Source organism: Schistocerca gregaria, chromosome X (assembly GCF_023897955.1).
Source record: "Schistocerca gregaria isolate iqSchGreg1 chromosome X, iqSchGreg1.2, whole genome shotgun sequence".
NCBI classification, from domain to species: domain Eukaryota; kingdom Metazoa; phylum Arthropoda; class Insecta; order Orthoptera; family Acrididae; genus Schistocerca; species Schistocerca gregaria.
In genome coordinates, this window is record NC_064931.1 from 621,291,569 (window position 1) to 621,306,043 (window position 14,475).

The 14,475-nt window shown below is 39.3% G+C and overlaps 1 protein-coding gene across 4 annotated transcripts in view; it reads right to left on the minus strand.

The window, feature by feature from the left end:
• The window catches only part of LOC126299079 (endoribonuclease Dcr-1-like), a 262,481-nt gene that overhangs the window by 77,081 nt on the left and 170,925 nt on the right, over positions 1 to 14,475 (minus strand). The window lies entirely within an intron of this gene.

The following is a 14,475-nucleotide window of genomic DNA, read 5'->3' on the forward strand; positions in this document are numbered from 1 at the left end:
CTGTGAAGTGCATTGTACCAGTTGTTAGGGTTTCTTCCCATTCCATTCACATGTTAAGTGTGGGAAGAATTATCATTTAATTGTCTCTGTGTCTGCTGAAATTAATTTAATCTTGTTCTCATGATCCCTATGTGAGTGATAAGTAAGGGGTTGCAGTATATTCCTAGAATCATCATTTAAGGCTGTTCTTGAACCTTTGTAAGTAGGCTTTTTCAGGATAATTTTCATATATCTTCAAGTGTCAGCTAATACAGTTTCTTCAGCATCCCTGTGACACTGTCCAACAGATCGAACAACATTGTGACCATGCATGTTGCCCCTCTCTGTATACATTCAATACCTCATGTTAGTCCTATTTGGTATGAGTCCCACACATTTCAGCAATATTCAAGAATGTGTTGCACGAATGATTTGTAAACAATCTCCCCTGTGCTCTGATTGAATTTTACCAGTATTCTACCAATAAACTGAAGTCTACCACCTCTTTTCCCTACAACTGAGCCTATGTGATCATTCCATTTCACATTCCTGCAAAATGTTACACCAAAGTATATTGAACAATCCTCTGTGGTAAGTATCTTTAAGAAAGAAAGTTTTCAGTGTGCAAAAACTTGCTGTAAAAATAATTTGTGGTTCTCACCCATGATCATCTTGTACACATCTCGGTAAGGATTTGAGCATTCTGACTACTGCTTCACAATATATTTATTCCCTCCTGAAGTTTGTTGTAAATAATTAATTACTGTTTGAACGGAACAATGATGTACATAATTAAAATATCAGAAGGAAATATGACATTCATTTCTCCACATTAAGGTTGTATTTAGCACAAAAAGTGGTGCACAATGCGGCAACAAAAATGTTTGATCACTTACCCGGTGATATAAACTGTCTGACAGACAGCAGCGTAAAATTTGAAAACAAACTCGGAGAGTTTCTCCTTGACAACTCCTCCTATTCTGTAGAAGGATTTCTATTACTGTAATGTGTAAAATGTGGTGGGTAGGACTTACTAATCCACATCTGTATTTATTTTTTTCTTTTTGGAGAAAAAAAACTTAGGAATGTTTAGAACGTAACCATATTTACAAATTAATTTGTGATGTGACCATAAAATGACTCATTTCACATCACTACAATCTATCATGCAAAATTATCCATGGGACATGACACTAACTAACTAACTTTGTAGGAGTTCGCCAATTCCCATATACGATACTAAATTTTTTCATTTTGTGTAGTGCACAATTTTACATTTCTGAATATTTAAAGCAAGTTGTCAATCTTTGCACCACTTTGAAATCCTATCTGAATATTGCTGTCTTTCAGATAGTACTTCACTACGGATAACTCCATCATCTGCAAAACATCTGAGGTTACTATTAATATTGTCTAGAAGGTCATTAACGTACAGCATGACAGCAAGGGACCCAATGTACTTCCCTGAGGTACACCCAAAGTTACTTCTACATCTGACAATAGCTCTCCATCCAAGATAACACACTGCATCCTGCTTACCAAAAAACCCTCAATCCAGTCACAAATTTCGCCTGATCCCCATATGATTGTACTTTTGACAATAAGCACAGATGTGAAACACTTTTCAGAAATCAAGAAATACTGCATCTACCTGATTTCCTTTATCAAAAGCTTTCAGCGAGAGAAGTGAGATTTGAATTTCACATATCAATGGTTTTTGGAATCCATGCTGGTTGGCACAGAGGAAATGTCCAATTCTGAAGCAGGTTGGGTTTGCTTCATTTCACCTGAGTGATGGGCATGAGGTATACCACAGCCAGATAGTTGGCTTCACCAATCACAGTGTATTGTCCCTTGCTGCCAGCCACACCTCGCCACCCACAATTTCATGGATCTCTGATTCAACAATGAAATGACAGCCTGCACAGGAATGGCACAGGGGGTCTCAACACATTTTCTGCAGGCCACCTTCGTGGCTTGGTCTACTTGTTCATTTCCCCAAATTTATACATGCCCTGGTACCTAGTAGAATGTTATATGCTTCCATGCCAATGAAGGAAGTACAGTTGGTCATGTATTAGTTAGACTAGCTTCTCTGGTGGGTACATGTGCTCCAACTAAGAAAATCAGAGCAGATGAGAAATTAGTTTGCCCTGAAGACACTTCATCTACTACAGTACTTTCAAGATCACATGCAGCTCTGCAGAAAACACAGCCTATTCACGGGAAAGGTGAATCCCGAAGACACAGTTAGTGAAGACTACTGAACATTTGCGCGAGTCCCCATGTTTTAAGCCATCAGTGTACAGAACTTTAAACCATGATGCCTACCTAAAATGTTAAGAAAAAGAGATAGAGATAGAAATGTAAAATCTAGACTGAAATCTTATGTCAAGTACAAAATAATTATGGGCCTCAGTAGGAGCCAAGGTGGGGAACTGCTCCAATCTTGGTGTAAAACATTAAAACCAGCCACACCCATCACTAAAAGGCAATCCTTTGCGTGAATCCCACAGGGTCTCACCACTCACTGTCGATTTGGTCAAGGTATGGTATGTAAGTGTGTATGATATGGACAGTACATAGGCCTGTCGCACCATGTGGAATTGTCGCCGGATGTGAGCACCAGTTCACTAGCTTCAGCACGAAGGTTCATTATAGGGCTGGTTCCCAAGGTCCCAGTATCTAGCCAAACTCCTTCATGGGGCATAGCGTACAATATTTTTAAATAAGAGGATCTTATAGATGCGTACACCATGCACCCAAAATCAAGCCGAAATTCCCCACAGGCTTTGCAAAACTGGAGCAGACAAGGTCATTCTACTCCCCATACACCAGACTTTTCCAACAGTGCCCCAGGGAGGAGGAGCACTCCAGAGCACTCACTGTAGCGGCTTGGAGCCCACGTGGTGGGGAAAAGCTAACTCACTGTGCCCTGGCTGCATTAAGCCGCAACTGACACAATAATCTGTGTTCAGTGGCAGCTATGGTCAGTTGTGGAAGTCCTGTGCCTCAGTTGGAGGATTGACTTCTATTTATTGAGAGGGATGGACATCCGCACTGCCTTGTATGTCATGAAGTATTTAATTAAACTAAAAAGAATAACATACAGCATCATTACATATTTCATCTATTGTAATGCATTTATACTTTTCAGGTGAATGATAGTGAAGAAAATGGAACTGAAGCAGCAGTTCAAGCAAGCTACACAGTTGCTCACATTATAGCAATGAGTTGTAAGCCACTTTTTGTAGAACCTCTCATAAAATCGTGCATGGTAGAACTTGCAGAACATTTGTTTCTAAGGGAGCTGCTATCAACTGAAGGAGTTTGCCTTACAAATCAAACAATGTCTCATCAAATACTGGATGTTGGAGCAAATTTAGACTCACAACTCAGGAAAAAAGCTGAGAGCTTTGTTGTATTTTCATTAGCACTTGATGAAAGCACAGATATATGTGACTTTGTTCAACCTTCAATATTAGTGTGTGATGTCGATTTGGAGCTACAAGTAACTGAGGAACTTGTGAATGTGGTGCTGCTTGATTACACTGTGACAGAACTTGATATTTTTGAAGCTGTTTATGAATCAGTGGACAATATCAATTTGCCTTGGGATAAGATACAGTCTGTAGCTGCAGATAGTGTGTCACAAGTGATCAGGATTTCAGTTCTCATTTAAAAATTAAACTCAAGAATGAATTTGGGAAATGCATTTTGACTGATACACTATGAAGTGCTGTGTACTAAAACAGCTGGACTAGGTGATTTAATGAAAGTTGTGGTCAAGTGGGTGAATTTTATGCAGTGTCACAGTGTGAATCATCACCAGTTCAAAGGTTTCCTGAAAGATATGGAAGCGGAGTATGGGGGCACAGGAGTAATATCTTATCACAGTACAGTTTGTTGGCTAAGTTGGATACTCCAGTTGGAAGCTACTGACTTGCAAAATTCAACTTTTTCTGAAAGACAGACACAACAACACACTGAATTTGTCAGAGTGGTGTCATTCACTACAGCAAACAACATTTCTCGAGAAACACAAAAATGCTGAACAAATCATGTGCCTGTTTGGATCCACATACTCTTGTGAGTAGCTTTTTTCAGCAATGAAAAGAAGAAAAACCAAGGAATGATCTTCCCTTCAAGACAGGACAGTGAAGATCATCTCCCGTATTAACACTGCAAATATTTTCCACTCATTATGAAAAAGAAGTGTCTAATTTCAATGCACAATGAACATATGTAATTTCTTTTAAAACAGCTGCTTTTTTTATTTATTTCCTCAACTTTTTATTCTGCTGAAGTAGCATACCGCTCTATCATAGCTGCTAAGGGTATGATGTTGACGATCATGTAAAGGTGTGGCAAGCAGGTTGAAAGGCTTGCTACGCCATCTGCCATGCCATGTGCCATTGGCGCATTTGATTATACACAGCGAATGACAATTAGACTTTTAAAATAAATACTTCATGCTTTTAGAAACTTTCTTTTCAGGTCTCTAAGGTGTTGCAGATGTGTAACTTTAGACTGAAATGTGAGGCCCAAAAAACCTTACTGTGTGTAAAAAATTAAGAAGTGTCCCCCAACTGCAACTCAGTAAAGCTTAAAACAAAATGTGAATGGTTAAACAGACAGCACACAGACTTCTCAGGGAAGAAATTAAAGCTCTCTTCTCCACCCATCCCTTCAACAGTCAACTGGTCAGCTGCAACTGATGGGTTGTGGCATAGTTTGAGAGGAACAAAAGGCAGAGAAGTCATAAATAAAAAATAAAATAAAATATTATAAAATAAAATATGTTGGAAATGGAATTTATTAATAGCTTTGGTAAGGACAGTCACATTTAAAACACTATCTTGAGAGACACCATTCTCCTGCTCAAAGTGATCAGAGCAGATATCACCAACTCAATATCTAAAATAGTGTGGTGAGAGGAAGAACTGTATAAAGAAGGGAAGGCATCCTCAAAAACCACTTTCATGGAGCTGTCCAAGGATAATATGCTTTTAAATAGTATCACAGACCTCCTTCATGTCAAAAATATAGCCATTAAGTGAAGCTGACACAGAAAGCTTATTGTATAGCCCAGGGGTCGGCAAGTAATTTTAGATGGGGTCCGGATACTTTTGAAACTTTTCATCACGTTACAAAGATACCTCATATTCCTTATAGATGTTTATTTTAATTTTCACTCACAAAATATGAAATACTATAGGTAGGCATATTTGTAGTTAAAAATCAATCAGAGCAATTACATTTGCAGTATAAGTGGGAGAAATTACAGATTAAATTTGAATTCTTGAGCCAGTTTCTTAAAGTTAGCTTTATGTGGGGAGCAGCTTAGGCGAATGATGTCTTCAAGGTGGGTGGCTGTTAATATCGAGTGATACTTGTTCTTCAACAAATTAATTTCTGAAAATGAAATTTCACTAATATATGTGGGGCCAAGCATAGTAGCTAGGTGTAAGGCTGATTTTTTGCAATTTTCCTATTTAGCTGGGACTTGTTTACTCCAAAATTCTTCAGCAAATGCAGTTTTATACATTTGCAAGGAAATGTTTTCCTGCAAGTCTATTATCTCCATTTGGAATAAAGGCTTTGGAAGGCAAAACTACTTCGTTGCCACATCTGTCCATTATGCCACTGGAGAAACTTCAAAATGCACTTTTAAGAATAGTGATAGTTTCTCTCTCTCTGAAAAGACTACGACTCTTGCTGCAAATTCTTTCTTAAGACCTGACATAAAATTTGAGAATACTGACATTTCTACTTTAGAATTATTTTTGTATTCAAAAATTGTTGGAAGTGAAAAAATTCTTGACTTGAAAGTCTTTTTAAAGATATCCAGCTAGCAATGGAAAGAAGACATGTTTGTATCAGATCACATATTAATTTCACATTTCCTTGTAGCTCAGTATTGAGTGCACTTAAATGTTTCAAAATGTCTTGCAAGAAAACCACAGCTAGCTTACTGCATTCATTGGCTAGGAACTCCAAATGGTTTCTTGCTTCTTGTGAATCCATGTTTTCAGAGAAGGCTGCTACCTCATCTCTTATTTGTGAAAAACATTCAATCAATAATCTTTACTTAGCCAGAGAACACTGTTGTACTTCTGTAAGCCACAATGTGCCAGATAACACTCAAAAACAAACTCTTGGAACTGTCTGTGCTGAAGACCAGAACGAGACCTCACAAAATTAACCAACTTGATCAATCTCTCCATTACTTCTCTCAGAGTACACTAAGTTTTACACAAAGGGCTACCTGGTGAATTATGCACTGATTTTGTGATCATCGTGCTTCATTATTGGACTAACAGCACTGGCTTGCAGCTGCATTTGCAACTACAGGTCAATGTGCTCTACTCAGCTGTCAAAGACTGGGTGCCAACAATAGGCTTCTGTATGGGTTGTCTAAATGGTGAGGCAAACAACTTCACAGAAGGGGGTGGTTGTGAGTCCTCAGACACATTTTTCATGTCAGAGTATGAGATGTGTTTGGTGACTTTGATTGCCTGAAGGTTCTTCTCTTCTGCAAAAGACAGGACACACTTCTCTCCAAACTTGGTGGGCTTGGGATCAACTGACACACTTGGGTGGAGCACTACACAGAATATCAGGTTTGCGGGCAGTAAAGCCACATCTTTCACACACAGCCTGACCATCACAACCCATGGTGGCATGACCAAAGCACTGACACTTAAAGCAGCACTTCACATTAGGTACAAAGCAGTTAACTTTGAAGCCAATCAAGCCCACCATTATATAATCTGGCAACTTTGGCAGACTGAGTGTCAGGGTAAAAGATGCTTACTTCTAGAGCTCACCATCAACCCTTCTGATGAAATTCTGAACTTCAGTACACATTTGCTTTCCCACATTCCTGCTGGAGTTCTGTAGTATTTATTTCTATTGTGTCCTGGCACATCTCAAATGCTTTACAACAATTTAGTCTTGTGGTTTTTTGTGTGTTTTAGCTCACTGTCAAACACATATTCTCCACGTAATTTGGCATTTAACAAATTGCTTACTTGAGTTGCTTTCAGTGTCTCGATCAGGAGTGCACCACTGTGCAGCCCCTTGATAGATTTAATCTGTCCTGCAAGACCCTCTAGAGTTCATGGACGTAAAAAGGTGGCAATTCCTCAAACAAACCTTCTACATGTTTAACAACAATAAATACATTATTCACCATAGGATGTGGTCCATTACTACCAATGATTTCTCTGGCATTCACAAACATTTCAGGTGGACTAGCCACACAAGAACACTATGAAGTCTGGGTATTAATACGGCCCAATAGACCACCCAAACCACTGTGAATAGAAGACAGAGACTTTTGGTTTCATTGAAGTCCCATGAGCACCCAGAGATGTAAGTGTACACCCAGACCAAGTCCCAGTTGCCTCAGTAAGCACTACACAACTGAGTCTGGGAGGTTCCAAAAGGTTGCTAGCTACAGACTGAACCGCATCGACAGCCATGCATTTCACCAGCACACAGCACACCTTAAGACTGAGGTTTTCTTTCCCCCTTGAGGTTTTTATCATTCTCTTGATCAAGATTGTTAAGCCAAGATCCCTGTTTACTGTGACATACATCATTCCACCACCACACCGCACTGTGGTTGCTGATGCATGGCCAGAGCTTAATGTCACAGAGGACTGGCAGCCCTTACCCATCCCCAGCTCTGGAAACGCGTGATTGCTAAATCCATACCCAGTAAATAACGACTGATCTCCCTCAGGTGCCCACCAAAAAACATACCCAGTAAATAACGACTGATCTCCCTGAGGTGCCCACCATTTGGCATGACCCGGGAGGCATGTGTGATTTATCAAGTGCCATGGACCTATACTCCATTCACCGAAGCAAGAGACGTACTGTAAACACGGCAAGGCGCGTGACCACAGCGCTGCCGTCAAGGGGTGTACAAGACAAGGGCGTCATAAATTAAAAATTGAAAATCATGTTTTTTATAATTTGGTACCTGAACATGATAAAGTGATCCGAGAACTACCTTCCGACACCTTTTATTACATAACATTAAAATTTATTGTCACTGAAAAAGAGAAATATTTAAGCTTTCAGGAAAAGTTGTTTTATCGCATTACTCTATATTTATCACGCCGTATCTCCTAAACTGTGTGTTGCACAGCAAAATATAATTTTTTAATTGCCTTCAGTACTGTATTTTGGTGACTGCAAATTTTCTGCCCAATAGAGTCAGTAATAGTGAAGTACTAAATTAAAATCTCACGTCTGATGCAGAACTTTTACCAGATCATCATCCGAAGTATAGCAAGCGACAAACTGTTCCCCTCTAAATTTTTTTGTGGGGTTGTAAGAGGGGAAAGGTTCAGAAAGGTTTAAATTTAATTTTGTAGTTTGTTCGAATGCAATGGGTGCAACCGTTTGTCCTTTTTGAGTGATGCATTGTGCGGTTCGCAGGCGCGGCGCTCATTCAGCCGTCTCAGTTGCAGGTGTGAGCTCATTAGTGGGTGTTGTACAGCGGCGATTTCAGGATATGTTAAGTTCATCTGTAAAGATGCATGAAAGACTAGTTGTTGATTATTAGAGTAAGTATATGAGTTTGTAGTCACGCTGAGCATTCACTGTTTATGTGCGAATCCAAATAGGATCGCATGGTTTCTTATTTTATATATTCACTTATTTCATTAGCATCACATACGGCTGTTCTCATTATGTCATCCACGGATACAGCGAGCGAGGTCGACGTGTCAGTTCTGAGTCCACCAAAGAAGCGAGCAAAGAAGAAATCATTAAGTTCTTCTGAGAAGCACATGGTGCTTAATGCTTATAAAACGGAACTGTTACATCCAGAGCAGTCATTGAGTGACATTGTTTCAAAAACAGTTGCAGCTACAGGTGTTAGATGTTCTTCAGTGTATCAAATGGTTCAAATGGCTCTGAGCACTATGGGACTTAACATTTGTGGTCATCAGTCCCCTTAAACCTAACTAACCTAAGGACATCACACACATCCTTGCCCGAGGCAGGATTCGAACCTGCGACCATAGCGGTGACGTGGTTCCCGGCTGAAGCGCCTAAAACCGCACCGCCACACCGGCCGGCTTCAGTGTATCTTGCGATAAGTGAGTACAAGGCCACACATTCTTTGAAGTCTCCCAAAAAAGGAAAATTACGACAGAAACTTTCTGAAAGAGTTGATGACTTCCATAGAAATGCGATACAAAGGAAAGTACACGAATTCTTTTTTCGTAGTGAATTGCCAACAATTGACAAAGCGTTTACAGTCGTGAACGAAGATGCAGGTCTGGGCAATTTTCGGAGAACTACATTTTGTAAGTTATTGAGAGAAATGAATTTCAAAATGTCCGGCATTGGCGCGATAGCATGCTAATAGACAGGGATGACATCATTTTATGGAGGTGGCGTTATCTTCGAACCATTAAACGGTTGAGAGATGAAGGCAGACCCATTTACTATTTGGACGAGACGTGGATGAACGCAGGGCGTACCCGAAGTTACGTCTGGGTAGATGGCGCTATAAATTTCTCAAAACATGCGTTTCTGTCCGGATTATCCACCGGAAGCAAGGGCCCATCAGGTAAAGGGAAATGTCTGATTATCACACACATTGGCAGCAAAGCAGGGTTCGTTGAAGGATGTTTGTGGACTTTCAAATCCAAAAAAAGTGGAGATTATCATGAGGAGATGTACGCCAAAACCTTCGAGAAGTGGTTTCAAGATGTTCTTCCTCAGCTTCAGGAAAATGCAGTTATTGTTCTTGATAATGCGCCGTACCATTCTTGGAGAGAAGAAATAGTTCCCAATGCGAATTCCGATAAGCGCGAAATATCAGAGTGGCTAAAATCTAAAAACATTGATTTCGAAGACGGTATGTTGAAGAAAGAGCTTTAAGATATAGTTAAAAATCACAGAACAGTGCACAACGAATATGCAATAGATGAAATGGCGAAGCATGCAGATAAAACAGTTCTCAGAATTCCTCCGTACCACTGTGAATTAAACGCCATCGAGTTAGTGTGGGCCAGAATCAAAGGCTATGTTGCAGCGAAAAACAAAACATTCAAAATGCCGGAAGTTAAAGTACTGCTAGAAGAAGCAGTAAGAACAGTGACTGCAGAGGATTGGAATAAGTGCGTCCTCCTTGTCGTAGAAAAAGTGGAAACTCAAATGTGGATTTAGACTGCATTATAGAGGAGAGAGAGGAGCGGTTTGTTATAAACCTCAATAAAAACAGTTCAAGTTCGACAGAGTGTTTCATCCTTTATCATTATTATTACTGGTATTGTTATTAAAATTAACAATTAATTGTGTTTGAATGGAGCGTTCTGTTAGCAACCTGAATGAAAATACATCTGCTTCGACAGAATGAACTCAGTTTAACATTATTGGTAAATTTATTTCGTACATTGTTGCCCACGGTCCGCTGTGACAGCTCGGCAGCCAGCCAAATGCCGCCAGCTGCAAAGTGTGCGCCAAGGATTTTCCACACCCCTACGTATCATGTGAACACCGAATGCTTTCTCTGGAAACGAGCATAATCGCTCACGTGACACTGTTATTGTTTTGTCCCATCTCTCGGCGAATTGAACATTATCCCCTTTGCACAGAACCCACTAGTGGTCCATAATAGTACAATCACAGGCACCCAGGATGGAGGATTCTTAGAAGTGTTGACTACATTGACGTTGGACACTTCAAGATATCAGTTGCCTCACTTATTTTATTTATGGTGGTGCACCCACTGTTGATTCGGTAACATTCACACTTCCTTTACAAAAATATGCTACCCTCAGCTAGGAAGATATTCTGCAATTACTTATTTTATTGTGCAGCCACAAATGAACATAGAACTATGTTGATAATCAAGGGAGTTCTAGTTTCCCCTATGTAAGGAGCATTGCACTCACAATGTATCTCTCACACTTCTGCAGTGTTGAGAGCTAGCACAGTATCACTGGTGGACTCTTACAAATTCTGGATCCTGGGAAACTCATGAAAATTGAGTCTGTTGCCTCTATGCTGAAATACATTGCCTTCTTATCTAGTGGCGATCTTGAAACAAAGTCATTGCACCACTGGGAACTGCTCCGCTATTTTAATTTTTCTTTCTCCTGCAGGGTGTAGGCCTTCCTTTGTTATATCTAGAATCAGAAAAATTCGTATTTTGCAATAAATGGGAATTCTGCCCCAATATGCAAAAATGCAATTTCACTTAACAGGGAGAATTGTATCCAGATGAACTATTTTATCAGAGATAGTTTGAAATACCTTTATTTTCTGCATATAACTATCGAAAATGTAGCCAATTTTTAGTTACTGGGATTGTACATCATCTGGCGAATCCCAACTTGGGTAGATAATATGTGTAAGAATCTGTTTAAAAAATAAAAAGTGTATGAACACAACGACATATCAATGTGTTCAATGATCTGGTGCCATTACAACTTTGGCAGTTCAATGGTCTGTTTAAGATCACGCTGTGTATTGCAACATAGTACTCAGCCGCAGGGCCAAGCATTTTATAACAAAGAAACTCATAGTTAGCTAAGGTTCAAAAAATGGTATAACTGAAACACTTTTAATGTCAAAAATTAGGTAGCGGATGTTTTGAACTGGGTTTGCATCAGATAACACTAAAGGTCGGGTTGAACTCCGTTGTTAACAACTCTGCTAACTTCAATATGCAGTTGCCCTAGCCATCCCTGAATGCTTTGTCTTGTGCTTTGCTTCTTGTTTTCTTTTCTTATTTTGAAATATGTGCAGCAAGATCCATCATGGATTTCGATTACGACCCTTGCAAATACCAGAATAGGTCGCCGATCCCTGGGACAATGTGTCATTTCTATTGTAGGCTGCTGTTTTCCTCTGATGCTCAAACTAGTTTATTTTCTTGCTCATGGTCATCTGGCTCCATGCGTATAGTGCCCGCACTCTGCACTACAGCGATCGGGGAGGAGGAATATGTAACATTTTTTTATTGCACCGCAATTGTTTCCCTGTTAAAATAGAGTTATTGTACATTTCTAATTGCCATGTCAGTTCTATCTGAAGCATTGTCAAGCAAGGGTCCATGGCCATGAATGTCAACAGATGGTCGAAATTAATAGTCTGCAGATTTTGCTATCATTAATTTGTGCGGGAAAAGACAAGTAACATCCATAAATACCTTAACTCGGTGACACATCCAGTTCACTGGCGGGAAAATGATACTGCGTTTCAACAGAAGAATCATTTTTGAAAGCTTAATATGCAGCCAATTGAAGAAAACATAGGCCATTTCGGAAGATAAACATGTTGTTGTTTTCGTAACAGCAAATATTCGACTCAAAAAGTTTCCAATCAACACTTTTTCAGCAGTCGATTTCAAAGAACTAAGGCTTGTTTGTCTTCACTCATGTAGCCTAACAAGCTTTTAAATTTGTGCGTCTAATCATTCACCAACAAAAAAATAGATGCTAATTTTGACAAAAATATATGCTGCATTTTCCGATCCTTGGTTATATCCATTGGCTAGAAAGCTGTTATGTAGCTATCTTGATTTGCGCTTGATACTGCCTGCATCACAAATGGTGATGGCTGGTCTGAGGCACTGGAGGGACATTTATCCAAGGTAAATAATGCATGATTACAGATTGTATTGAAACTGCAAATACTTTGAAATTATCTGCTGCTGATTAAAAGTCATTGCTCTCTAAGAAACACACAGTAAGTTGGTAGTACACTTTTTCCCGATTGTGGAGCAACAGTCTCTATTCCATCAAGGGACAGGCTGTGTTGACATCAGGCCTTAGAAAAGGATACATCAGAAACACAGTGGATCACATCTTCAATGTAGTTCACTCACTGCAGGACACTATGTTGATGTTGGCTATGGATTATCCTACAGTAGTGCTGGAATGTGTCTTATCCCATAAATTCGGCAAATATTATCTTCTGCCATAAAATATTTTGTATTACTCAACATCTTGAGCAGGTGACAACAGAGCCTCATAATGGTAAGTATTTCAGGAGGTGGAAATGAATAAAGATGACTCAAAGCCTTGTGTCTGACACGCTCATTTGCTGGTAGATAATACAGATCACACCGTGTCTTTCCAGTAGGAATACATAATTATGACAACTAGTTTTAGTGGACTGGTTAGTGCCTGCAATGATTGATTGATTTCATATAAGCACCACCACTCAGCCCTTCCTCCCTGATGAGTCAACCCAGGTTGTTTACTTTTGGTATCTTTTTTTTTATATCTTTAAACAATAAAGACAAGTGTTCAGAGTTTTTGATTTTGACTGGTAGTGATTTTACATTCAGTTGAGCCTGATCTGATAGATGGCTGCACCTTGGGAAGTAATTGTAGCTGTGAACAAGGCAAGAGCTGGCATCTGACTAAGTTTCTGAAATTCTGTCCAGGCGACAGTGGCTAGAGATTCTTGCTTTTGCTTTTGCTTGCAGCCATGAGTAAATGGGATGCCTTATCTAGCACATGAGATTCGCAATGTAGGCTGAATGTTGATGTTGAAGGCTTGTTTAAGTGTTTGAGATTTTCTACTGACATCAGATAGTCTTAAAGGTAATATTAAGAGGCAAATAACATTGTGAGAAATCTTGGTTGAATACAGAATTTACAAGAGAAATTCTATTGGTGGAAGAAAGAGGCTGACCACTGAGAACACCCAGATTTCAGTCAAAACCCAGTCACTCCATTTAGCATCACTATGCTGGTTGGCTAAACATTTAAATAGTTTTGGGAATTGTTTGGAGCTTGCTAAATCCTAGAGTCATTCAAGCAACTGATCTGGGTGTACGAGATGAATTGTGTGCCCTCTGGAGCAGAGGTAATGTTCAAAGATATTAAATATTTATGAAATTGACAATTAGTCATCAACAAAGTTATTCCTCCAGTATTTACAAACTTCACAAATATATTCCTGTGAAGATGCATTAAGTTCTAATTAGCTTTTTCTTCATTTTTGTAGGCAAGTTAGTGCATGTGCAGATGATAGGTCAGCAGAGCTCTTGTATAGAGTTATTAGCTAGCAGCAGGAGGAGGTAGTGACTAAAAAGTAAATAAACACAATCCTTTGTATATACATAAAGTGTTTTGATTATGACATGAGTTTTAATCTACTTAGCTTTGAACTCTTGTACAACTTTTTCTTTATGGAGATTTGTGCAGATGTTTAAGAAACAAGTTACAGACAGTCCACTGATAGTAGGCGAAATATGTTTTCCAATCCAATAACCAGGCCTTCGAATCCTGAGAGCAATTAGATTGTTTACAACAATATGGGACAGCACAATATGCAGAAATCTACAGTTAAATACAGTTTTGGAAAAATTATTACCTCTTTCATTTAACGCAGGTTTTGTTATAAATGCACAATCATTTGACCTAATTCACATATTCTGGAACAGGATACGTTAATATTAACACCACTCAGAAACATCCAGAAGAGAGAGATATAAGGGACTCTGCACTC